Source organism: Ailuropoda melanoleuca, chromosome 5, assembly GCF_002007445.2.
Source record: "Ailuropoda melanoleuca isolate Jingjing chromosome 5, ASM200744v2, whole genome shotgun sequence".
Classification (NCBI taxonomy): domain Eukaryota; kingdom Metazoa; phylum Chordata; class Mammalia; order Carnivora; family Ursidae; genus Ailuropoda; species Ailuropoda melanoleuca.
This window is the reverse complement of record NC_048222.1, coordinates 55,637,191-55,665,030: the sequence shown is the minus strand read 5'-3', so window position 1 is coordinate 55,665,030 and position 27,840 is coordinate 55,637,191. Positions and strand designations below refer to the sequence as shown.

General features: G+C 40.1%; 1 protein-coding gene, 1 long non-coding RNA gene and 1 pseudogene across 3 annotated transcripts in view; 1 reads left to right on the top strand and 2 right to left on the bottom strand.

Moving 5' to 3' along the window:
* The window catches only part of LOC117802454, an 8,415-nt pseudogene extending 6,108 nt beyond the window's left edge, over nucleotides 1–2,307 (bottom strand).
* A 3,841-nt stretch (nucleotides 2,308–6,148) lies between these two features.
* LOC117802370 lies at nucleotides 6,149–24,071 on the bottom strand. Its single transcript, XR_004625646.1, has 3 exons — nucleotides 23,868–24,071; nucleotides 20,022–20,168; nucleotides 6,149–6,238 (listed from the first exon to the last, which is right to left on the bottom strand). It is a non-coding gene; the product is annotated as an uncharacterized LOC117802370 (long non-coding RNA).
* A 31-nt stretch (nucleotides 24,072–24,102) lies between these two features.
* The window catches only part of USP8 (ubiquitin specific peptidase 8), a 73,963-nt gene continuing 70,225 nt past the window's right edge, over nucleotides 24,103–27,840 (top strand). For both annotated transcript variants that reach the window (XM_034660989.1, XM_002920418.4), the window contains exon 1: nucleotides 24,103–24,252. The gene's annotated coding sequence lies outside the window, so the exon portion shown is untranslated. The remainder of the gene's footprint in view (nucleotides 24,253–27,840) is intronic.

The following is a 27,840-nucleotide window of genomic DNA, read 5'->3' as shown; positions in this document are numbered from 1 at the left end:
AATAGCTAAATCGTGGAAGGAACAGAGATGCCCTTCAACAGATGACTGGATTAAGAAGTTGTGGTCCATATGAGAAACAAACTGAGGGCCTGGCGGGGGGGCAATGGGATAGACCGGTGATGGGTAGTAAGGAGGGCACGTATTGCATGGTGCACTGGGTGTTATACACAACTAATGAATCATCGAACTTTACATCAGAAACCGGGGATGTACTGTATGGTGGCTAACATAATATGATAAAAAAATTAAAAAAAAAAAGAAGTTGTGGTCCATATATACAATGGAATATTACTCAGCTATCAAAAGGAACGATTTCTCAACATTTGCTGCAACATGGACGGCACTGGAGGAGATAATGCTAAGTGAAATAAGTCAAGCAGAGAAAGACAATTATCATATGATTTCTCTCATCTATGGAACATAAGAACTAGGAAGATCGGTAGGGGAAGAAAGGGATAAAGAAAGGGGGGGTAATCAGAAGGGGGAATGAAACATGAGAGACTATGGACTATGAGAAACAAACTGAAGACTTCAGAGGGGAGGGGGGTGGGGGAATGGGATAGACTGGTGATGGGTAGTAAGGAGGGCACGTATTGCATGGTGCAGTGGGTGTTATATGCAACTTAATGAATCATCGAACTTTACATCAAAAACCAGGGATATACTGTATGGTGACTAACATAATATAATAAAAAAACATTAATAAATAAATAAAATCTTTAAAAATAAATAAATAAAAATAAATGTTGAACATAAAGGCAATAAAGCCTCTAATTCACTCACGTAAAGTCATATTTCAATTTACTTTCTTATTATTTTTCTTGGGGTAAGGCCTAAGCAGGGGGTGACATACACCCTGCTGCTCATGGACAAGACTACTGACCATCAAGCCCAGTTTTAGGTAAACTGAGAGAAATGTTGGCCTGCCTACTCTTAATAACCCATAGATAAACCTTCGATGGTATTTCTGGGGATGGGATCACTCTGGGTCTTCAAGAACCTTCTAGAAAAGACTCTCTCCTGGCACCCTGTCTCATATTTCTATCAACAGACCGCCCCAGCCCAGACTGTTAGTGTCTGGAAGCAAGAACCATTTGTTCCTTTGTATTCCTAGCAGCTGCTACAGTACCCAGCACGTTTAATGGTAACTGAACTGAACCAAACATGTCTAGGGCCATGCACACACTATACTTAAGGTACAAACGTGTCCCCTCTGATGTGTTTACTGCTAGAGTTTCACCTGATTTCCAATCTGTTCTAATGTTTTTGTTTTTGTTTTTTTAAAGATTTTATTTATTTATTTGACAGAGATAGAGACAGCCAGCAGGAGAGGGAACACAAGCAGGGGGAGTGGGAGAGGAAGAAGCAGGCTCATAGCAGAGGAGCCTGATGTGGGGCTCGATCCCAGAACGCCGGGATCACGCCCTGAGCCGAAGGCAGACGCTTAACAGCTGTGCCACCCAGGCGCCCCTGTTCTAATGTTTCTGATTCCCAGTTATATATCCTATAGCCTCCATTTTCTTTTCCCACAACCGTAACTACCATCTTGCCTCTATCCCGTCTGGGAATGTTCCCGTTCCCTAACCCTAAGCCTACTGAGAAGCAGGTATTTCCCCGGTTCTCAAGATAAAATTTGGCAAGTTTATTTGAGTTTCTCAGGATTTCCTCGATACAGGGTTTGATACAAGCCTGACCCTTGGTCCTGACAGGTTACGCTTCCCCCTTGGTTCAAGGGTTTCCCCGGATGTTTCTCTAGAAACCTGAGTATATTGCATGATGAGGTGGAAAAGCTTACACTTGAGTGTCTCACGTGCCTGCTTTCAAATCCTAGTTCTGTCACTCACCAGCTCCACGATACTGAATTAAGTCACTAAAGCACTTCTGAGTCTTGTTTTCCTTAGTTATAAATTCAGAATAATAGTGCTCATCTCAATGTCATTATAGTGATTGAGTTAAGTATGTGAAAAATCTCTGGCATATAGTTACTGTTCTGGACACATTCCCCTTCTTTTCCACGAAGTGGTTTAAAAATTAATGAAAAAACAAATGAATGGCTTTCCCAAGCAGCAACACTCACCTTATTTATAGAAACCTGCACTACCTGTTTCTGAAGACAGGGGCAAATCAGCTCTCTTAGCAGCTTGCCTTGGCCTGTCTCTAACATTGTGCTCTTCGGGTGTGTCCTAGTACGTCCTGATCGAAAGCCAAGGCTAGTTATGCCAATGATGTAGGTCTGTAATGGTTCCTCTTACTAGGCTCCATGAGGCCTTTGGATATGATAAGGCCTGGCCTTTCGATGATAGCCATCTATCAGACAATAAAAGTACCTACATAGGTAACAATTACACATGGTAGAAAGTGATGATATGACATAAAAGAGATGTATATATAAAATGCTATGCCCGTTTCATAAAGAAAAATTACAGCTAGAGAAGATCAAAAATGGTTTCACTCATTCAGTCAGTAGAGATGGATCATAGATGTCTCTGTGCAAGGTATTAGGTTAGACACTGGGGATGCAAAGATTAAGATTATACTTGCTTTTGAGAAGCTAAGAGATCAGGAGTTTAAGAATAAAACAATTGTGGGGCGCCTGGGTAGCGCAGTCGTTAAGCGTCTGCCTTCGGCTCAGGGCATGATCCCGGCGATCTGGGATCGAGCCCCACATCAGGCTCTTTCACTGGGAGCCTGCTTCCTCCTCTCTCACTTCCTCTGCTTGTGTTCCCTCTCTCGCTGGCTGTCTCTCTGTCAAATAAATAAATAAAATAAAAATCTTTAAAAAAAAAAAGAATAAAATAATTGCAGTACTATGTGGTAGGGACTGGTTTGTTTGTATAGTGGTATGTTCAGTTTGTTTTGGAAACAGAGATCGAGAGTGATTAACTCAGTTATATGAATAGTATAAGGAAGAAACTATGTTTGAGCTGTGTCTTGAAGTATAAAGAGGAGTTACCAGACAGAGAAGATGGGGAAGGATATTCAATAAGGAGTTGCCTTTCTATCTTGAAAACATGGGAAGAATTTAGACATTCAGAAGTGAGGGAAATCTAGAACTGTATCAACAAAGGTAGCAAAATTAGAAAACATGAAGTGAAATAGTGCTGACTATAGTATGGGTGAGTAAAAAGGATTAATGAATTTGATCCAGTTTGTGGTGGGATTTAAGACAATGAGAAAAACTATTAAAAATCTTCATACTAGGGGGCGCCTGGGTGGCACAGCGGTTAAGCGTCTGCCTTCGGCTCAGGGCGTGATCCCGGCGTTCTGGGATCGAGCCCCACATCAGGCTCCTCCGCTATGAGCCTGCTTCTTCCTCTCCCACTCCCCCTGCTTGTGTTCCCTCTCTCGCTGGCTGTCTCTATCTCTGTCGAATAAATAAATAAAATCTTTAAAAAGAAATCTTCAAACTAGGACATGATAAGGTTAGGACTTTGATTTAAGAAGATTAATCCCAGTTTTCTACAGGAGAGGTTGGATAAGGGCACATTAGGAAGAAGGAAGGCAGTCCGACCGTGAAGATAGCTGCATGGGGGTGATGGGGGTGCTGTGCCTGGGTAGCTTAGTTGGTTAAGCATCTGACTTTTCAGCTCACATCGTGATCTTGGGGTCCTGGGATCAAGTCCTGCGCTGGGCTCCCTGCTCAGCGGGGAGCCTGCTTCTTTCTCTTCCCCTGCTCCTGCTCTCACTCTCTCTCTCAAATAAATAAACAATCTTTTAAAAAACATAAAAGATAAGGTTTGGGGAAAAAAAACATTCAGCTTGGACACACTAATTTTGAGAATCTTCAAGATAGCTGTTTTCACAGACTGGTAGAAACAACAGACAACATGGTACAAGTTGTTAAAGGGGAATGGGAAGTGAGAAAACAGAGGCAGCAAATGTGACTGCTTTTTTGCGAACTTTGGCAATGAAGGAAAAGCCTGAATGAGGAGAGGGGTTAAGGGTTTCCAGTGTATGACAAACTGGGGAGACTGAGTTTATAGATGAAAGAGCAGACTGGAAACTGAAGGGTAAAGAGAAGAGAATAAGTGATGGAGTGAGGTCATAGTATGAGAGGTATTAGTGGAGGGAAATACATGAAACATCTCTGTGACAAGAATTTCTAGGCATAAGAGATAAAGGATCTCAGATTCGACCTCAGATGATCTCAAGGGTTTTGGGGTTTTTTTTCCTGTGTGGAAAATCTCACCCTGTTTTACTTTTTTTCCAGTCCCTTGGCAATTAAACTAATTTCTGACTAGCTTGCAACATGGCCTAGTTAGTAAGAGACACTTTGCTTCAGTAGAGTGGGAGTTGTGTAATTGCTTTCCCTAGTATTCCTGCTGCAGAGAGCTGCTTGTTCAACCACTTCAGATTTGATATCACAGTACTCTGTGACTGGCTTTTCAAAAATAGCTCTTCAATTTGGATAGATGTTGATTTTCATAACTTTCCCAACTCAGACATTTTAAAAGTCAGGAGTAAAACAATAAGGCCTCTAGAAGAAAACATACAAAGATTTCTTAAGTAGAACATAAAAAATACTAACCACAAAGAGGGGTGGGGAATGTGATAAATTGAACTATTAAACAATTATAATTTTTTTATCAAAAGACACCAATAAGACAAAAAAAAAGATGAGAAGAGGAGAAAAAAGACGTTCTCAATATGTAAATAAAAAAGACTCATAGCCAGAACATAGAATTTCTACAAATCAATAAGAAAAAGCTCAATTATAAAATGAGCAAGTAGGCATTGCTCATTGAATAGGCATTTCACAATAGAGTCTATTCAAAGGACCAATAAACATCTTAAAAGGTATTCAACTTCGTTAGTCATCAAAGAGGTGTATATTAAAACTGAAGATATTTTAGCCAAAATGGCTAAAAATGAAAGCAGAAGAATACCAAGTGTTGACAAGGATTTGGAGCAGATAAAACTCTCATACTTAGCCGGTAAAAGTATAAATTGCTACAATCACCTTGGAAAACTGGTTGTATCTGCTAAAGCTGAACAAATAATGTATACTCTATTACCCAGCAATTCCAATCCTAGGTGCATACCCAGCAGGAACAATTGGATTCTATCCAAATGTCCTACAGTAGAATAGATGAAGTGTGGCATATTCACACGATGTAATACGACTCTACAATGAGAATTGATGAACCCCAACTCCACACAACAATATGGATGAATTATGCAACATGAGGAGCAAAGGAAGTCAGTGACTAAAGAGTTCATGTCATAGAGCCCATTTGTATAAAGTTCAAAAATAAGCAGACATAATCCGTTAGAAAAGGGGATAGTGGTTATCCTTAGTAACGAGCAAGGGATATCCGAGGTTTAGTAACATCTTTCTTGATCTGGCCGTCATTACCCAGGTGCATTCAATTTGTGAAAATCCATTGAGACTGACATTCATGATTTGTGCACTTTTCTGTATGTATGTATACCTCAGATTTTTTTTTAAGTCAGATGTCTGAAGTCTGTCATAACAGGTTTTCATTATACGTTTTTTTTAAAGATTTTATTTATTTATTCAACAGAGATAGAGACAGCCAGCGAGAGAGGGAACACAAGCAGGGGGAGTGGGAGAGGAAGAAGCATGCTCCCAGTGGAGGAGTCTGATGTGGGGCTCGATCCCACAACGCCGGGATCACGCCCTGAGCCGAAGGCAGACGCTTAACCACTGTGCCACCCAGGCACCCCCATAATAGGTTTAAATCAAAACAAGACCAAGATTGTAATTTACCATTTTCCCTCTGATGTATCCACTTATTACAGCTTTAATAATGCTTCTCATTAGTCTCTACCTTCCAAATCTCCGACTTTTCAGTTCCCTACATCTTGGAACTCTTTGGTGATTTCCACATCAGAGAGTATGATAGCAAGTTCTGTACTTTGTGGTCTTTGCTTTTGTGTGATAGAGCACAGGGTATCTCCCTTAAAATCCACAACGCTAATGAAATTGCTCAAATAACTAGATATATAATGACATCCATTTAGTTTGGAGTTCACGCTCCAACACTACTCTAATTAGGGACATCCACATTTGGTCAGTACCTTGGTGCTTTGCTGCCACATTCTAGTCTTCCAAGCTCCTTGAGGACATTCGGACATTATCATCAAGTTCAAGAGAATGTAATGATAGTGGAAGGAGGATTGAAGTCAGGAATCCCTTATTTTTGGCAGCATCCTTTTTAATAAATTATTCAACATCCGGGAGAAAATTATACAAAAATACCTTCAATATAGACATCTGGGTACGAGAGAAAAAAGAAATAAGAAAAAAATGAAATGAGAACTAAGTTTTTAAGAGTAAAAATAAGCTTAACATCATGGGGTATGATTTTTTTTAAAACAGTACATTGCTGGTTCAGAAGGTATGCAAATTTTGATTTGCATTTCACCCAAAATATGATTTGGAGATAATAGGCATTTTAGGGGTGCCTGGGTGGCTCAGTTGGTTGAGTGTCTGCTTCAGCTCAGGTCATGATCTCGGGGTCCTGGAATCGAGCCCCGTGTTGGAGTTGGCTCAGGGGGGAGTCTGCTTTTCCCTCTCCCTCTGCCCCTCACCCCTGCTCGTGCTCTTTCTCTCTCTCACGCGCTCTCTCTCTCAAATAAATAAATAGAAAATCTTTTTTAAAATAAGCATTTTAAATAATGTTCCATTCTCTAATCCAGCAACACAATGTGTCTTTTCATTTTCCTATTCTTTTATGCAAAGTTTTTAAGATTTCTCATTTAGACCGTGCCTATTTCTTATTAGGTTAATTAATTTCTAAGTAAACCTAAGCAAATACTTTGAGATCCCTAGGACTCTGCTCCCAAAGGAGCCTGAGTGGGCAGAGGGTGGGTCCTTTTTCCTCTTTATTTTTTTTTTTGTTTTGTTTATCCTCTTTAAATTTTGCATCTTCTAGTACAATTCAGAAAGGAACAAACTCTTCCTATTCCTATAACCTCAGATAAATCTGTATTTTTATTTTGACTCAGGCGAAGTCAAGAAAGGAACCCATGGTTGTGTTTTAACACTATTGTGGTTGGGGTGAAAATATTAGTATCTCTAATCAACTATTCTTCTCATTATTATTGCTCTTCTATGGTACCGCCTTTAGGTGTGTGTTCCCTGCTGCAGGCAGCCCCATATTGTCCCAACCACACAAAAAAACCCAAATTATTAAAGAACACAGAAGTCCTCTGACACTCAGAATCAGATGAAACCCTCAGCAGCCAGTCCCATAATTAAACTCATTGAGTTTCCAGGGAAGAATTTCACATCTCGGGCTCTGTCTCTGAAACAAAAGGCCACTTTGTTCAGATGCCACAAAGCAGAGGTTCCCAAGACCCCTTTACACTTAAAATTGAGAGCCCTAAAGAGCTTTTTTTTTTTGTAGGATACATCTACCGACATTCACTGAAATCTAAATTAAAACAAAACAAAACAAAACAAAAACAGGGGCGCCTGCATGGCTCAGTCAGTTAAGCACCTGACTCTTGATTTCCACTCAGGTCATGATCTCGGGGTGGTGGGATCAAGACCCCTGATGCAGGGGGGTCAGAAGGAGTCGGCTTATCCCTCTCCCTCTGCTCCTCCCCTTGCTTTCTCTCTCTCAAATAAAGAAATAAAATCTTAAAAAAAAATAATAAAATAGATGTTAATAAACTGAAGAAAATAAATATTTATAAGTCATTTAGAAGTAATAAACCCACTGCATGTTAATACAAATAATATATTTTTATGAAAAAAATATATTTTCCCAAACCAAAAAAAAAAAAAAAAAGAAGAGTGACATTGTTTTACATTTTTTGCACATCTCCTCAATGTCTGGCTTAATAGAAGACAGATGGATTCTCATCTGCCTCTACATTTAATTTGTTAGAATATCACACATCATACAGCCTCTGGAAAATTCCACTCTACATTTGTTAAGAAAATGAAAGTGAAAGCACAAATGATGCCTTAACACTATCGTGAAAATAGTTTTGACCTTGTGGCCCCCTGAAAACAGAATTGGGAAACTCCTGGGATCCCAGACCACAATTTGAGAATCACAACCACATAGGACTGGCAATTTCACATGGTTCAATCTAATATACGATTCCTCCCTCAAGATATTCATTGCCAACAAATCAAATAAATACATCTTTTTAAATATAGTATGTGTTGCTTCTTTTAAAAATTATTTAAAATTGCCTTTTTATACATTTAGTAATGTCTGAGTAAGTGCGACACATATATTCAACTTTTATCCAAAAATATTTCTGAAATCAGAAAAATATACCAGTAGAAAAACACTAAAGGAGAAATGATACATGTGGGAAATTCAGGAAGAATGATGAATATACATATAAAAACATTTTTCATATTGCCACTCAAAAAGAAACCCCCACAAAGCAACATTGGATACTATTTTTCAATACTCAAAGTGACAAAATGATGGGGTTTCTGATTTTTAAAATATGAATCCTTATCTTTCATTATCACATTTAATGTTCTGAAGCTTTTGGGGAAATGAGCGAAAGTCTGTCAGGGTATGAGCTAGTTCAACTTCACTGAAGGCAGTTGGGTGACAGGTATGAAACAAGCTTGGGGTTTGCCATGCCATTTGTCCCAGGAACTTCACTTCTGCAAATTTATTCTAAGAAGTTTAATCATGGATGTGCTACTATTTATGTGACAAATACAAAAGGATATGTATTTCTGTATTCAGTAGTTTTTATCATACATAATATGCACAGGGCTGCATACAGCTAAGAGAAGAGGAACCTTTTTCTGAATTGTTCAAAAGCATCAATTGGACTACTGAGAGCCCTACCAGAAGGACTGAGATTGTGACCAGTACATATTTTCTTCTGCCTACTCTGTATTTTCTATATTTTCTTTTTTTTTTTTAAGATTTTATTTATTTATTTGACAGAGAGAGAGGGATGGGGGGAGGGAGGAAGAAAGAAGGAGCAGGGGGAGTGGCAGGCGATGGGGGAAGCAGGCTCCTGGCTGAACAAGGAGCCCAATGCGGGACTCGATCCCAGAACCTGGGATCATGACCTGAGCCGAAGGCAGACGCTTAACTGACTGAGCCACCCAGGTGTTTCATCAATGAATAACTATTACTTTTGCAAAAGAAAAAAAACAATTATCTTTAAAATATATCTTTTTACAAGCAGACAATTGATGGTAGTTGGAGCTAGGTGATGGGTACAGGGGTATTCATTGTACTAGTCTACTTTTTTGTGGTTGAGATTTTCTATAATAAAAGTATCTTTTCTAAAAAAAAAAGTGTCTTTGCTGACACCCTTATAGACACAGTATTTTATATAGCTTGCTCTGTCTTTAAATGAATCCATGTCTTTCGCCATAATTGGCACTTTGTTCTCAAGATCTCTAAAAGGCTTAGTCCAATGCCTGAAGTGTCTCTAAAAGATTGACTTCAAAGTTATACAATAAATATCAGCCTCTGCTCATTTAACCTGGAATGTTTAAACAAGATTGATAGAGACCTTTCAGACTCCAGAACTTACCTCAAGTACCCACTTAAAATGTAAGACTGTGGGAGTTTTCAATTTGCAAAAGATTTTGCAACAGTTCTTGGTTGGTAAGCTCTGACCTGCGGCAAAAAGCTTGTTTCAAAACTAGACACAGAAACTCTCCATTTGCCCCCTGTTTTCCTTTCTTCAAGTAAATAAAATATTCCTTAAATTGATAAGCTGTTTATTTGACAGTTATCAAAGGCAAAATTGTCATTTTCTGAAATGCTTGCTTGAGATTCAGCCTTTCTACATTAATTGTCCCTCCTGCTTCAGTCAACAGCCATAGGAATGTTTTCCCCCTCTTACTAAATGTATTTATTTGCTCATCACTGTTCCATTGCTAACTAACTAAAGTTGCCTACATTAACTTGAATGAGAATTTCCTTTTCAACCTCAAGTCTGTCACTTTAAGAGAGACCGAGTCACATTTTTTCTCTAAGCCCTGGACCCATATATCCAACTTTTCTAAATATCTAATTCCATTTGGAGGTCGGCTAGCCACTTCTAATCTGCACGTTCAATATTGAGACCTCTCCTCTTCTCTCCCCTACTTGATCCTCTTCTAGTGTCCTCTTCTTTTTTTTTTTTTTTAAGATTTTATTTATTTGTCAGAGAGAGAGTGAGCACAAGCAGGGGGAGTGGCAGGCAGAGGGTGAAACAGGTTCCTTGCTGAGCAAGGAGCCCAATTTGGGACTCGATCCTGAAAGTAAGGCAGATGCTTAACCAACTGACCAACCCAGGCCTCCCTAGTGTCCCCATCTTGATGAATGTCTCTATCATCCACACCATGGCACAAGTGAGACTGTTCAGTATCCTTGTGCTGTTTCCTCCCCCTTGGCTCCTCTCCCACACATCTCCTCTCACCTGCCTCCCGGCTATTCTCTCTCAGGGCAGCAGGGTTTATCTTCATAAAAGCAAATTGTATCATGTCATCCCCTTGCTTAAAATCCTCAAGAGGCTTCTCATGGCTTTTAGGGTAAAAACTAAATCCTAAATCCAATATCTACCAGGTCCAGAATGACCTGGCACTGCCCACCTCTCTGGCCATTCTTAGCTCCTACTGGTTCCCCAAATATCCAGCACCTCCTTCCTGCCTCAGGGACTGCAAATACAAGGTTTCCTCTACCCAGAAAGCTCTCCCCTCACTCCACTCCACTGCACTCCTAATTAATCCCCATTAGTCATCTAGAATTAAGCAGCAGCTAACAGTAGCTAATATTTGCGGGGAGCACTTATATGTTAAGTACTTCTTAGTTAATGAATAATTTAATCCTCACAGCCACACCAGGAAGTGGATACTATTATTATCATTTCCATTTGACAAATGACAAAAGTGAGGTGCAGAGAAGTGAAAAAGCTTGGCCAAGGTCACATAACTACTAGCTGGCAGAACCAGGATTCAAAAACAGGCCTGTGCCCTTAAATATTACCCTATACAGCTCTGCCACTTGATCCAGGAAATCTTTGCTGTAGACCTCAAAATATACCTGTTGAATCAATGGCAGGAAGAAAGAAGGGAGGAAAGAGAAAAAAGAGGCAAAGAAAAGTGAAAGAGCTTTTCTTCCTATGCATGTCAATTTGCTCAGTCTAGTTGATTTCTGTCTTCTAAGTTTGAGATTTTCTCTTAGGAGTGGCCAAAGGTTTAGCTTCCTCAGTTTGACACCATTTTTAAAAAATATTTTATTTATTTATGAGAGAGAGAGAGCAAGTGCACATGCACAAGGTACAGGAAGGGGCTGAGGGAGAGGGAGAGAGAGAATCTCAAGCAGACTCCCCACTGAGCAGGGAGCCAGACATGGGCCTCAATCCTCGGACCCCAGGATCATGACCTGGGCCGAAGGCAGACACTTAACAGACTGAGCCACCCAGGGGCCCCCGGTTTGACATGATTTGCGCAGGGAAGATATTTCCTGGAAGGCCTGAGGGCATAAGAAGAAACATTGAGTATACAAGATACTATTATGTAGCAAGAAATAAGAAATAACTTGCTTATTTCAAATTAAATTTGAAGGCATTTTTAGTAAATGTTATAAAACTCTTATAGACATGGGGCACCTGGGTGGCGCAGTTGTTAAGCGTCTGCCTTCGGCTCAGGGCTCAGGGCATGATCCTGGTGTTCTGGGATCGAGCCCCACATCAGGCTTCTCTGCTAGGAGCCTGCTTCTTCCTTTCCCACTCCCCCTGCTTGTGTTCCCTCTCTCTGGCTCTCTCTCTATCAAATAAATAAATAAAATCTTAAAAAAAAACACCTCTTATAGCCAATCTAGAGCACTTCTGTGTCCCAGTGAGGGGACAGGCACCTTGTGGTAAGACACAGACATTATTAACAGAAGGGTCTGATTCAGGGGCGCCTGGGTGGCACAGCGGTTAAGCATCTGCCTTTGGCTCAGGGCGTGATCCTGGCGTTATGGGATTGAGCCCCACATCAGGCTCCTCCGCTATGAGCCTGCTTCTTCCTCTCCCACTCCCCCTGCTTGTGTTCCCTCTCTCGCTGGCTGTCTCTATCTCTGTCGAATAAATAAATAAAATCTTTTTTTTTTTTTAAAAAAAAGAAGGGTCTGATTCAAAGGCAATGTTTTGGAAGATTTTCAGAGGATCATCCATTAATATTTTATAAAGATCATCAGATCATCTGGCTGACAGACTGATACAGAGATCCATTTTGGTGGAGTGTATGGATTCTAAAAGGTCCACAAAAAGGAAAGGCCCCGGGGGTGGAGAGTAAGAAGGGAGGCTGGGTCAGCTGGGAATGACAGGATGGCAGCATGGAGGCAGAAAGTACCTGTGGAAGGAAAGAGCGGCAACAAGGGAGAAAATGATTTCAGTCCCTTCACTGCTTCCCCCATGTCAAGTACAAATTAAAATCTTTCAGACATTCTGTAGCTTCTTAATCTTTCTATATATGTTTACTGAGATTACAGTAGAGAATTGTTTCTGAAATGCTGCAACTTGCCAAACTTTGTGGGATCATTGCAAGATAACTGACACTTGGAAAACAACATTTGCTGAGTACTTCTTAAAGCAAGTATCTCATCTTCAGACTAATGGCCTCCAAGACAAGACTTGGTCACACTGTATAGTAAGGGAACTGTCTTCAGCAGAACCCTTCCACTTTGCTTTCTCCCTCTACCCTTGGTACACCCTCACCCTCCAACTCAGTTCAAGTGCAACACAGTGGCAACAGTGGGCTTACAAGTAGTCCCGGAGGAGCTGAAGAATGGGAGGCAAAGACAGACTGTGATTTATATTCTTCAGTTGACAGACTAAGAAACAAGTCATACACTAAGTAGGTTAAGTCCACAGTGCTAAGGGAACACAGAGGAAAAACTGAGGCAGGGATGAGACTAGAGTTCAGGAGAGAGAACTCTTGAGGTGAAGATTAAAAGGACAAGGGAGATTGCCAAATGGTTGGGAGGGGGATGTTTCAGGTGATCGGTGAGTACAGAAGTCAATGCAAGGAAGCTAAGCTTGTTGAAAAACTGCAACTCGTTCAGCATGACTAGAAATTCAGGGGCCGTGGAAGCCTGCTAGGAGACGAGGCTTGAGAGGGGAACATGAGAACCCTGCATGCTGCACTGAGGAGACATCGTCTTGAAAGTGATTGGCAGCTATTTAACATCTTAAGCAGAGAGGATTTACTTGTCAACTAATCAAATTTTTCTTTCTTTTTAAAAATTTATTTATTTATTTATTTATTTATTTATTTATTTATTTAGAGAAAGAGAGTGCACCAAGGGGGAGGGGCAGAGAGAGAGAGGGAGAGAGAGAACCTCCAGCAGACTCCCAGCTGAGTGCAGAGACCAACGATTCCATGACCCTGAGACCATGACCTGACACCAACAGAGCCACCCAGGTGCTCCAATCAGTTTTTTCTTGATTGCCAGTTATCTACCATGTGCCAGATTCTACACTGGATGCTAGAAATCAAAACAAGATATTTAAAAGAGGGGAGAAAAGATTTATAAGGAATAATTCCATAAATATGACTCATGCTTAAAGGAAGCATGTGTGCAAGGGGCAAGAGGGTCATAGAAGAAGTGGCTTGTTCTGCCAGCCTCCTTCACAGAGCCCAGGGTGAAGCCTAAGCTGTGTTCTGAAGAACGAAAAATTTTCTAGGTGTACAGATAGTGCAAATGGCAGAGGTACAAAACAGCGTGGCAAGCTCTGGAAATGACCAAGGAGTTAGTATGAAAGGATGGGAAGATAGATGTCTGAAAAAGGTAGGTGAGGCTGGATACATTGATAACAGCCAGTTCATGAAGATCCTTGTGAGTATGCTAAGGGATTTGGACATTATGTGCAGATTACAGGTGTATTTGTCAGGAAATAACAGAAAAACAGAACCAATGGGAGATGATTGGATAGATAGATAGATAGATAGATAGATAGATAGATAGATAGATGATAGATATAGATAGATAGATAGATAGATAGATAGATAGATAGATAGATAGATAAATTTTAAGGAATTGGGTCATGCAATTGTGGGGGCTGGCAATACAAAAGCCATAGGACCAGCTGGCAGACTGGAGATTCAGGTAAGATTTGATAGATTTGATGTTGTAGTCTTGAGTCTGAAGGTTGGAAACTCAGGCAGAACTTCTAAATTCTTTTGCATTTAAGGCCTTCAAATGATTGGATAAAGCCGACCCATGTTATAGATATAACCTGTTTTACTTAAATGTTAATCACAGCTGGACAAATACTGCATGATACCACTTCTATAAGGAATCTAAAATAGTCAAACTCATAGAAGCAGAGAATAGAATGGTGGTTACCAGGGGCTTGAGAAGGGAGGAAACAAAGAGGTACGGGGTACCTTGTACTCCTTTAGTCAAAAGGTACAAGGTCTTAGTTACAGAAGATGAATGGGTCCTAGAGATCTACTGCATAGCACAGAGCCTGTAGTTAACGATATTGCATCATATACTTAAAATTTTGCTAAGAGGATAAATCTTATAAATGTTATCACATACTCATAAAAAAATTAATAAAGAGGACAAGAAACTTTTTGAGGTGATGGGTATGTTTATGGCATAGATTGCAGTGATAGTTTCACAGGTATATACTTCTCTCCAAACTCATCAGGCTGTATACCTTAAATATGTGTGGCTTTTTGTATGCCAATCATACTTCAGTCAAGTTGTTCAAAAAATAAAAATAAAAATGTGAATCACATCTAAAACACCCATAATCTAACCAAGGTAATACGTAAAATTAAACGTCGCAATGGATAAAGAAGATGTGGCATATATATACAATGGACTATTAGTCAGCCATAAGAAAGAATGAAATCCAGCCATCAACAATAACATGGATAAACCTAGAAGGTAGAATGCTAAGTGAAATACGTCAGTCAGAGAAAGACAAATACCATATGATTTCACTTGTATGTGGAATATAAGGGGAAATAAAACCAAACAGACAAAGAAAAAAAGAGACCAGAAAAACCAAGCTCTTAAATATTGAGAGTAAACTGGTGGTTGCCAGAGGGTAGGTAGTTGGGGGATGGTGAAATAGGTGAAGGGGATTAGGAGTACACTCATGATGAGCTCTGAGTAATGTATAGATTTGTTGAATCACTATATTGTACACCTGAAACTAATATAACACTGTGTATTAATTATATTTGAATAAAGAAAAGTAAACACCACAATGGAGAAACATATGGGCATAGATGACTGGTGGGAATTTTGTATATTTGTTAATGTATTTGGAGATCTAGAAGGAGGAGCGGGCTGAATAACATGGCAGCAGAGTGAATAAGTGGTAGTTGAAGTTATGAGATGAATGAAATACCCTATAAAGAATAATAGTGTGAGATAGGGTAGCACCGAGGATGGATGGTGGAAGACATCAACCTCTTAGGGGTGAGGTGGATGAGAAAAGTGATGTCTTTGAAGGAGACCAAGAAGGAACTGTCCACAAAGCTGGAGAGGTACCAAGGGAGCATGAAGTCTCAGAAATCAAGAGAGGAGTTACAACAGATGCTAGAAAAGACCAAGGGAGACAAGGACTGAAATGTCTCCACTGGATCTCGCATTTAGGAGGTCCTGGCAACTTCAGCAAGAAGAGTTAATCCTGAGAGAGAGATGAGAAAAGAGATTGCCTGAACTTAGGCATTTTTCTAAGAAAGTTGGCTAGGAACAGAAGGAGGGTGAGGCAGTGATGGTAAATGGTGATGTGGGATGGAAAAGTTTGGGTTTTGTGTTGTGTGTCTGTGGGCTGGGGGTGGGGTTAAGGTAGAAGAATGTGTTCATGTTCAGAGAGGAAAGGGCAATAACAGAGACAGAGATAGAAGTTACAAGGGGGGAATGGGGGCTAATTGACAAAGCAGGGTCCTGGATAAGGCAAAAGGGGATGAGATCTAGAACACAGATATCCTAGGACTACGAGATGGGTGGTGATACATAACAATTCTCAGAGGAAGACAGGGTTCTATGAGTGTAGTAGAATAATAAATCCTAAAGTTGGAGTGAACTTTAGAACATCTTACTTCATCCAGTAGTGTGCTAATGCCTCCCCTTGATCAATAAGATGGCTGTGGCCAAGAGTCCATAGTTTGCCTACTCATATGACAGTATCTTCTGAACTGTACTTAATTTTTTTTTTAATTTTAAGTAGGCTCCACACCCAGCGTGGAGCCCACCACGGGGCTTGAACTCATGACCCTGAGATCAAGACCTGAGCTGAGATCAAGCTTCAGACGCATAAGTGACTGAGCCACCCAGGCGCCCCCAGAACCATATTTTAACCTTTGGGTAATAAGATTTCCAATTTGTGCTTTCCAGAAAGAACACTACTGTCTAACACAAATCTGTGAAAATAACAGGATGTCTCATTTCTCTATTTTTCTATTTCCCTATAAGAGAACCCACTACTGCTTATAAACACTACTGACTCTTTGGCTGTATATAAAGAGTCTAGGGGCGCTTGGGTGGCTCAGTTGGTTAAGCGTCTGACTCTTGGTTTTGGCTCAGGTCTTATCTCAGGGTCCTGGGATCAAGCCCTGCTTCGGGCTCTGCACTCAGTAGAGAGTCTGCTTATCCCTCTCCCTCCCCCTCCCCCTCTGCTCTTCTCCGCCTTCTCTCTCTCTCTTTCTCTCAAATAAATAAATAAAATATTTAAAATAAAACAAGAGTCTAGTAAAGAGGTTTTGCTTTCATTTTAGACGTGAAGATGATTACTTTCTTGTTATTGTTATGTATCACTTGCTAAAAATATTATTTTTTTAAAGATTTTATTTATTTATTCGACAGAGATAGAGACAGCCAGCGAGAGAGGGAACACAAGCAGAGGGAGTGGGAGAGGAAGAAGCAGGCTCATAGCGGAGGAACCTGATGTGGGGCTCGATCCCATAATGCCGGGATCACGCCCTGAGCCGAAGGCAGACGCTTAACCGCTGTGCCACCCAGGCGCCCCTAAAAATATTATTTTAACAAAAAATAATAACACCTTTAAAACACATTTATAGAACCATGGCTATGACCAAAGTTTCTACTCTGCTAAAAAGTTAAATGTCCTTAAGTCGGTTCCTGACAGATAAATTCAGAAAACTGAGAAATGGAACTCAAGGTGTCCTTCAGAATTAGAATTGTAATATTGTATGTGTACCTTCTAACAGGCTTTTATTCCGTTTAAAATACTATAGGTGGTGTGACTCGCCTTCCAATTCAGCATTTTTCATGGGAGTTAGAGAAGTTTTGAGCTAGACTCTGACCATCTCATACCTTATAGACAAAAAGTTTTACCCAGAAAACTGCGGATTAATTAATTAATGATTGTGTAAGCAACAATTACATAACCGTCAAGTGAGACCATTTGTGAATTGATCATTATCCTGCCCAGCCCTCACAGGCTATAGTTTTTTGGAGTTTGTTTCCTGTTTTTACCCATATTCCACTATCTAAATCTGTCTTCTAAATTATGCTTTCAATTAGGCATTGGTCAGGGATAGCCAACCGAAGAAAGATTGTTTTTTCAATGTCAGAGACTTTTCTACACAAGGTGCTGCTTTGAAAACACTGTTGTCGTCCAAAAGACTTTTGTTGTGTACCAGAGACTTTCAACATTAGGGTTTTTGGCTGGAGGATGGGAGTTCAGGTAGAAATAAAAACAAGCAAGGAAGGGCGCCTGGGTGGCACAGCGGTTAAGCGTCTGCCTTTGGCTCGGGGAGTGATCCTGGCGTTATGGGATCGAGCCCCACATCAGGCTCCTCTGCTATGAGCCTGCTTCTTCCTCTCCCACTCCCCTTGCTTGTGTTCCCTCTCTCACTGGCTGTCTCTATCTCTGTCGAATAAATAAATAAAATCTTAAAAAAAAAAACAAGCAAGGAGGCACTGAGAGAGAAAAGCAGTTCAACTGCTCTGTGGCCCATCCCTCCTAGAATATTGTAAAATTCTCATTCACTTGCTAGTGTGTGACTTACAAAGCAACAGCAGCTAAGGTGCACATGGAGTCCATTTCCTTAGTATCTGTTCCCCTGACATCACGGAAATGCTGTGATTTTGAAGACATGACTTGCAGTATGCCCAGCTGTGAGAAAAAAGCAGCTGTCCATGCTGGGACTGAGCCCACCCTGGGCTCAGGGGCTCTGCCCAGGTCTGACTCTGAAATCTGGAGCTCTTTCCTTGCCCTCAATGCCCAGTCTCCATGGATCCCACTGGCTCCTGCATTAACCCAGGAATACGGAGCTTGTATCTTCGCATTTTGCTGGGAACTTGCCCATAATAAACTGAATTAATTGGTTATAAGCAAAAACAAATATCTGGGGGACCTTTAGCACGGGTACTTTCCCTCGTGCACCCCTGTGTTCTCCTCTGGTAGGGAGGAGTTCGTATATGCAGCCTGCCTCTCAGCAGCCCAAAGCCTCCTTCTGAAACCTTGGTTCTCACAACACTCCCATCTTCCTTGTTTTTACCTTCCAAATCCTATCAAATTTACCTGCCCAGTGTTTAATCCTCTCTTGTTAGAAGAAAGCTGCCAGATTTCCGATAATAGCTTAACGCTAGGAGATAGAAGGTTTTCTCCCGGATATAACATTTTCATATGAAGGGGCTAGTCTTCGATGATGGAATTTCAGATACCATGATAAGTCAGAGAAGAGATTTTGAGATAAAGGGGTTAAACACAACTTTGTCTGTCTGTCTGCCTGGTCTTACTACTAAACAGAAGACCAAATTAATTGTGGAAAACAAATAAATCACGGAAAGAAAGCAAGATTATTTCAAAGGCAACACACGGCAGTAGAGGTCAGAGAGCCGTTGGCGATTCCGTAGTTTGTGTATAGAAGTGCCTCATTCAAATGGTAGGCTTGGAGTTGCTTTCACACAATTCTTCACAAAAAAATGGATACAAATGTTAACTGACCCCATTAAAGAAAGAATGGGGGGGTTTGCTGTTATTGAAAAGTGTTAAACTACTCCTCAATTTTCCCTCCTAGGTGCCAGCCACCTTTGCAGTCAGGTAACATTTATCGAGCACCCGTTATGTGCCAGGCATTTGTTAAATCTTTTTGTAATGAAATAAAGGATTTTTTTATATACAAGATTATATGAAAGTCTTGTGTTTATCTATATTAAAACATAAGTTGTAACGCTAGAAATTACCTATATAACCTATGAATGACATTATGTACATTTATCCTACATAGGAAGAAAATAATCACTTGACTACTCTATCTTTTCCATATAGTCCAATCATGAAACACTGGGGAAAAAAATCTAATTATGCATTTTCCCCTATTCCAAATCATCACATTCCTAAACACACATAAATGGGCTCATCCAGTCATCCCATTTTTATTCATGAATATGCTACACAAAGACAGACATGGAGACATTTTATTATATTCTGAAATACCCTCACTTCCCTATAGAGGTACTGCATATTTGCTGAGGTACTTACCCCATTCACAGACTAATATGAGAGGAGGTATTGGAAGAAACATCAACCAGAACAACTGATGTCACACATCTCTACCACAAGAAGAACCATTAAAGATAGCTGGGGCGTTGTACCTCTGCCCTTGGTAGATTATAGAAAGACATACTGATGGATTTGGAACGTTAGAATATTCCAGAGGTAAGATTATAAACGCCCCAGTAACTAGATCAAGAATCTCATCATCTAATTAAAATTGCAAAAATCTTCCACAAGATTTCTCACAGAAAGCTATTTGTTTATTTATTTATTTGGTATTTATTTATTTATTTGAGAGAGAGCACAAGCAGGGAAGCGGCAGAGGGAGAGGGAGAAGCAGGTTCCCTGCTGAGCAAGGAGCCCAATGCAGGATTCATCCGACTCTGAGATCCCTACCGGAGCAAAAGGCAGACGCTCAACCAACCGAGCCACCCAGGTGTCCCCATAGACAGCTACTTCAAAAATAAATTCAGATTGAAGAGAATGTTTTCTCAGGACTGGGTGAAGTAACATTTCTTCAGGTGGAGTCTGGGACCACCAGCATCAGAATCACCACCATCTTAAAATGCAAATTTGTGGCTCCCTCGCCTTACCTACTGAATGCCAACTCCTGAGGTTCCTTGTTATGCACACTTGAGGAAAGACACACTAGTCTGTCTCCTGGACGACCCAGGTGCTCGGGCGCTCACTCTTTTCCTGCAGCCTAGCAACAAGCTGGCTCAGCAGAGAGCCTGTGAGGCCTGCAGACAGAAACCAGAGTTGATAAGAAAAGCTCCTCAGGTATCAAAAGCTTGTTTTTTAAACCAATAAGGTTGTATCCCCGAAAGGAAAGCACAGGGTTTTCCAAATCCACTAGGTGATTCCTGCTCCCTCCCTACTCTTCCATAAAAATGGGAGGTAGCAAGGGAGTCCAGATTCCTCTTCTGGAATATTCCCTGCAGTGCAACCAGAATTGCCAGCCCAGGCACAGCTCTCCACGAGTTGGTGGGCAGCTGGGGGATCCTGTGCATTTGGTCAGCTCTGAGTCCGTAAATTTTTGTTTGGGGCCTGCACTGTGTGTTTTTGTGCTTATTCAGGCCATGTATTGTTTGAAAATACCGAAGTTTGAAAACAACTGTGTATGTATTATTTAATATATTTACCTATGAATTGGAAGAAGTAAACAGCCCATCAAAAATCATAGCCTTACTCCTCTAGATGACTTACATTAGATAGTTAGGAGTCATATAAGTGAAATAAATTGCATACAAATAAATACGTTACAGAAACACTTTTTGGAAGTTTTATTTAAAGAAATATCTACTTTAAATTCAATGCTTCCTTGGGGCGCCTGGGTGGCACAGAGGTTAAGCATCTGCCTTCGGCTCAGGGCGTGATCCTGGCGTTGTGGGATCGAGCCCCACATCAGGCTCCTCTGCTATGAGCCTGCTTCTTCCTCTCCCCACTCCCCCTGTTTGTGTTCCCTCTCTCACTGGCTGTCTCTATCTCTGTCAAATAAATAAATAAAATCTTTAAAAAAAATAAATAAAAAATAAATTCAATGCTTCCTTAAGCTAAAACTTAAGAGTTTCTTTTTGGAAAAATGTAGAAAAGGCTTAAGCGTGTGTGTTGATTCTATGATCTCAATTTAATACATTTATAGTTCAAAAGTTCCTGTGTCTATTGACTAAAATTCTCCTGTTGCCAGTTAATGTTAACATGACAAAATTGCAGAGACAATTCTTAAGAAGTTTAAGTAACTCTTTGATGACCTCAGTCAAATAGGTGAAAATTTTGTGATAGGGTCAACAGACTGAAAACTGTCTTTTGTGGGGATGAAACCATGTGCACCACTATTTGTAATATTGTATTCTGAGTATTACATCTGTAAGGAAAATCTAAGGGAAGGAGGGAAGATCCAGAAGGAGACAAAGTAACAACCTGAATGGGGAAGCACCTAAGGAGAACATAATAGATTAAAACTCTTAGGAAAACAAAGGCAGAAAGGAGAGAAGACCTAAGTGTGATTTCATAAAGGGATGAAAAAGGTAAGCATAGTTGTTCACTAAATCCTGAAATCATAGAATGAGAGGGCATCTCTAAAACTTTATTGAGGTAAATTTATGCTAATTAGATAGAAGTATAACTCACGTAAAAAAATAGAACTCAAATTACTGTATAGTTGATTACTTACAACTTAAGGTAAACCAAAGGCTGATAGATTCTTAGTGAAGTGCAAAGAATGGTGAGTTCCTAAACTCAGAAGTTGATATCCAAAAGGATAACCAAGACTGGCCACCCCTTGTCTGGTGATGCAAACCCTAGAGATAAAAAATATTTGATGGCCTATGCAACCAGCCAATATGGTAATCATTCTGATTTTAGAAAATAAAAACCAGATGAATAGAGAAAAATAGTAACTAGTAAAAGAACCACAGGATACTTGTTTGAACAGCTGTAATGAATGTTAGTGCATAATTTGTAAATTTTATCATACATATGAAAGGTAATTTTTTCATACAATATTAGCACATGGTTCACTTTTTGCATTATTGTGGGATAAACATGTTCTATAGACCTGTAGGTCCTATGTAATCTGTGCATCATTCCCTCCCCACCCCTCTGATATCATCATCTATCACTGTCCTCCTTGCTGTTCCTCCAGCACACTCACTTTTTCCTGCCTCACTGCCTTCACCTGTGCTGCTCCCATTGCCTGGATGCTCTTTTTCCACACTTATCCATGGCTTGCTCCCTCTCTTCACCGAAGGTTCTATGGAAATAGAAAGCTTTTCCCTGGCTTTCCCATCAAAAATACCACCGTCTTCGCTGGTCCTTTACCCTGTTTGTTTTTTCCTTAGCACTTATCAATACTTGACGTAGTATATATATATTTGCTCATTATGTCTCCCCCACTGGAATGTAAGTCAGCTCTGTGTTGAGGAGGGACTTTATATCCCAAGTCCAAAACAATGCCTGGCATAGAACATGCATTCAGTAAATACTAGTTGAATGGAGGGAAGATGAACCAGGTTCAATAAATTTTGGGCTACTGCTTATGCTGGATGGCAAAGGAGTTAAAGCTATGGTCAAATACAAGCCATGCGTTCTAAACAGCTAGTGACCCATTACTTAGATTCTAGGTAACATAGATATTGTTGCTTGGTTTGTTACAACACAAATTTGAAAAAGAACTAGGGTTTATGATTCAATTCAATAAACAGTTTCATCAAGGTAACCCTGCTCCTTAAGCACTCTCATCATCTAATACTTAAAAGTCCAAAGCCCACCCCCAGATTTCTGTGAATTTCCTAGGAAGGTTCTGTTTTTTTCCTGCTTTCACCAGCTTAGTTCGGTTTTGGAATCATCTCATCATCTTCTCTTCTGTACCTGTTGACTCGCATGTGGGACTTCTTAGTTTTCAAGGAAACTCAAGCAAATTTGACTGACCCTTTAAGGAAGTGGGGGAAATTCCACTTATGGGGGGAATTAAAAGTTAGAGCAAAAAATAATTTAGGTGAACGTTAAAGAGTCCTATTTATTAATCTTTTTCTGCCACACCACCATAAGAGACTCTTCGTTGGTAAATTCACTCGTATGGTTTCTCTTTTTCTCAATCGCCTCACATTCCTGGTGTCCTGTCTCTAAGATGGTCTTTAGAGAACTTCACACTCTTCTCCCTGTCTTGGTTCCTACTCCCAAACTCAGTTCTGGGTTGGTGTTTTTGTTTGTTAATACTCAAATTCATCAAGGTGCTCAGCAGAAAAAAACAAAACACACAAAAAACTTTCCTAAGATCCATCTTCAAAGGAGATGCAATTGTTTTCTTAGTTATGCAAAGTTTGCTAAGGTTAGTTGGTAGTTCTAGGCAGTACAGTATTTCTCATATAGTATCAGTCTTAAATCTTTTGGGAAACAGCGTAAAGCTTAGGTATAAAAGAGCTGCCATATTTTTGCAGGTATTTCATTGTAACAGAAAGGAAATTAACATTTATTGAAAGACTACTATATGCAAAGCACTATATTTATAAATTACGAATTTATTGGCCCCCTATCTGGCAGACACTTTTACTTAAGGCACTTACTAGACCTCACCCTCCAGTTTTCCCATCTATGAAACACCGGGACTGTTCCTGGGGACTTTGTGACCATGGCCAACAAATCCATCCATGCAACTTTATCTTTACAAATAATTGGGGCATCCAATCGCTTTTCTCTAAGAGAGTACAAAGATCACCTTGCGAGAAAGTTCAGACCTCTTGTTTTGTTTTTGTAAGACTGGGCCTTTAACTGGTGTTAAAATGTGAGTATATAATGTGTTTTAGAATCGAGTTCCTTCTTTGACCAGAGGCGTGGCTTCGGAGACTGTTAACTTTCAGCCAGAATTTGAGGGGCTTCAAATCCCTAAATCTTCACTCTGAAAAGTAAAATACGTAGGTGAGAGGCACAAGATTCCTTACTTCCTCCGCGGCAAAGGCCAGAATGAGTAACACCAAAGTGATCGAACAAGGCCGGACAAACGCCGAGGACGGGACGGGCTGGTAAGCTCACGGAAGCTTAGTACAGCCTCGGCCCTGCCCTCGCCGCCCGCCCAAAGCGACCGCTTTAACCCTCCCCCTGGCGTTAGCAGGGCTGCGGAAGAGGAAGCAGTCACGGCCGCACACGCGCGCAGCCCCTCCCCTCCGTGACGTTAGAGACGCGACGCGTCGCAACGCAGTGCAAAGTGGGAAAAGGGGATGAGCTGGTCTGGCTTCCGTCGGGCTAGCGAAGGCTAATTCTTCGAGTTAGTGGAAGATGGGCCTTTCGAGAGGAGGCCGGCGTTAGTCAAGCGCTCCCGGCGCCACGGTGAGTGTGGGTCTGGGTCCTGGGCTTTGTTCCTCGTGAACCTGTCTGTATCGAACACCCTTTCCTTTCACAAGCTGCTGGTCACTGGGGAGACAAGTCCTGTCCGCGGAGGGGGGTGGGACAGCCCGGCATAGACTCGGCTTTTAGAGGAAGAGGCCAACCTTGAGTCTTTCCCGCTGCCTACCTAGGGTTGTCGAGTGAGTTTCGTGTAGTTTTTTTTTTCTTCAGGTTTTCCGGTCTCAGAAGGTGGCCTTGACCATTCTTCGTTCTTCTTCGACGCTTAGACCCGACTTTGACCTCCTTCCTCTGGCCTCTGTTTTCTAATTTTCTGCTATCGAGTTACAGTCCCAGGCCTTTAATACAACCCCTCAGAGTGTTTCGCAATACCTTCTCTGTCCCAGTCAAACTTAGTTTTAGTGAAGTCCAAGCATGAGTTTAAAGAACCTATAAGCTCCTCAGTTAAAACTATGACTTCCCCATATAAAAGCTTTTCTTTGCTAAAATTTGGCCTCTCTCCTAGAGTTGTGGGACAAATTAATTTCACCTCCACTCCACCTTGGAAATTTCAGAACCCTGAATCGCAGTGGTGTTCATTTATACATAAAGCTGCAGACTACACTTCTGGGTTTAATTCTTTTCTCCAGTTCATCCTGTGACCTTGAAGCAAGTCATTTAATCACTAACAAAATATTTACCTGAAGGGATTTAATACTTCTTAAGCACCCTGAGGGTTTCAAATGAAAGGGATGTTACTCTTTCTGAATCTGCAAGCAGCCTTAGTTTTGTGTATCTTTTGCTGCAGCCATTAAAAATGTCAAGTGGTATTTGTTAAGGAACTGTACCTGTTCTAGGCTTGCTCTGCGGCTTTGCCATGTAAGCAGATTTTGCATTTCAACAGATGACTGTTTAAGGTTCATTGTTGAATGTCTTTCGAGGTGGATTTAGTTTGTCATGACTCCACAGTACTGGACCATTTTATCTGAAAGGTGATGCAGGTTGTGCTATGCCTTTATCCTATTGCTGTGGCTGCCTTGAAATCTTTTTTCTTTTTCTTGTGACACATTGGGTGCATCTTTAAAATTGGATGGTAGGAACCCTGTAATAGTAAAACAGCTTATTATTAATGACATAAATACGCATTAATTGCACATAAGTATGTAGGTATGTATTGTATTCTTTGAGAAAACAATGCATGAGAAAAACTAACAAACTTTAAGGATGTCTTTCTAGCATTTAACTTTCATTTACTTGACCTATATTAATCATTATAGCTATTTGTTTATTAATATGAACATATTGGAAAGATCCAGAATGGCTTTTGTAAAGTAAAACAGTTGGAAAATAAATCCAGCACACCAGATTTTTTCCATAAGCTGTCTAGCATTATATTTTCATTATGAATTTTTCTACATGAAGATAGAGTTATTTTTGTAGAAATTAAAGGAAAAATGTGCCCATCAACTATGAGTTGCTAATCAAATTGGATATACTTAAGGAAACATTTTTTTAACTAAAACCAACTAGTGTTGGTTTGTTGTTGTAAACAGCACTACCATTCTGTGTGTGTGTACACACGGGAAAATTTTCAGTTTGTCAGTCTGTTACAAAAGCATGTTTCTGCCTTTTTGTGTAACAAATCACTCCAAACAAAGTAGCTTCAAATTATTACGTTTTATGTGTTATATTTCTCTGGGTTAACTGGAGTCAGCTGGTTGGTTCTCACTTAGAGTTTCATGCATTTGTGGTCAGATAGGCAGCTAGGGTTGGAGTCATCTGAAACCTTAACTGAGTTGGACATCCAAGGTGGCTCATTTGCGCCGATGGCAATTGATGTGGGCTGGTAGTTCAGCTGAGCATGTCATCTGGAGCACCTGCCCATGGTCTCTTCATGGGGCTTGGACTTTTCATAGCGTGAGTTTGAGTTTCAAAAGCAAGTATTTGAAGAGAGAGAAGTGGGAGCTGTCTCTTAGCTTGGACCCAGAAATTGGCATAGTGTTACTTCCAATATTTTCTATTAGAGCAGTCAGAGCCTTCCGCCCCACCAGATGATAGACCCCTACATATTTTGGAGAGAAGAATATCAAAGAATTTGTGGCCATCTTTCACCTGCCATAATTTTATTGATAAAGTTGTATTAAACTAATGTTTGGATTTAATAGTAGATGCAGAATAAGGTACACTTCTGATTTCTTTAACCATAATACTTTGTATCTTCATGGCACATTATAATTTTCAGAGCATTTTTCTGTATGTACTTTTTCATTTGATACCTATGAGAACTCTGTAGAAGCAGATGAATCATTCCCATTTTGCAGATGGAGGTAAACTGAGGAGTGGCAGTGGTGGTGTTGGGGGGAGAATTTAAGGAATTTGCCCGAAGTCATGTGATAATAAATGGAAAATGAGACTAAGACCTACAATGCTTTCATAATATAAAGCTTAATATAGTAACTGCTGAAATGTTATAATTAAGCTTATTTGGAATTCCATATTTATCACCATGCTAATTCAAGTAAAACCATACTTACGTATAGTGAATAAAGTCAGCATCTCCTCCAACACAGTACAGTTTAGTTTTTCATGGTCTTAATTCTCTGAAACATGCAAATAGTGATGTGAACCTGCATATCTTTCTAAAGTAGTGAAATGAAATTGTTACACATTGTAATACCAATTTCAAAACAAAGAGTCCTTAAAAAGTTATTGGTCTAGGAATGTTGAAGTTTTTATTTTAATTTCTCACAGAATTATAAAAATGAAAGTGATTTCTCATAATTTATCTTGGAAATTATATGACTTAAAATGTTGATTTCAGGTAGAACCTAATTGTCATCTTCATACTGTTTCACTACTTCTGGTAACATGTTTGTATCCATTTTGTAATGTCCATGGATCTCTGTCTTGACTGCATGTTAGAATTTACCCGAGGAACTTTTAAGAAAATATCTGTATGCAAGTCCCATGCTCTGAGATTCTGATTTAACCATTTAGGAGTAGGTTCTGGGCATCATTATTTTGTAGTTCTGTAGGTGATTCTAATATACGGCTAGGAATGAGAACCATGTCTTTTTTTTTTTTCTTTTTTTTTTTCCTTTTCTACATACTAAGTATGATCTGGTCCCCTACTCATCTATTTTGCATATGCTAAAAAAAATTAAGGAGATAGGGAGAGAATGTATGAAATGGATTAAGGTTATAAATGTAAGTAGATACCTTTTAATGGAAAACAGTTACCCTTCTCGGTTTTTTTTCTAGGAATAGTCTTAATAAAAGTTACAGATTTTGGCATGGTTTGTTAGTACCTATATGATGGTTTTTGCTTTGTATTAACTTATCTTTCATCTTAAGAGGTAGAAACTTTGTTAGGAGGTATACTCCTTTTTTCTTTAAAGTAGGCTCCACACCCAATGTGGAGCCCCCCATATGGAGCTTGAACTCAACCCTGAGATCAAGACCTGAGCAGAGATCATCAAGTCAGACACTTAAAACCTACTGAGCCACCTGGGCGCCCCAGGAGGTATATTTATATTCCCTATAGCTTCTGACACTGCACCTTGAATAGATGTAGGTACTCTAAATGTTTGCCAA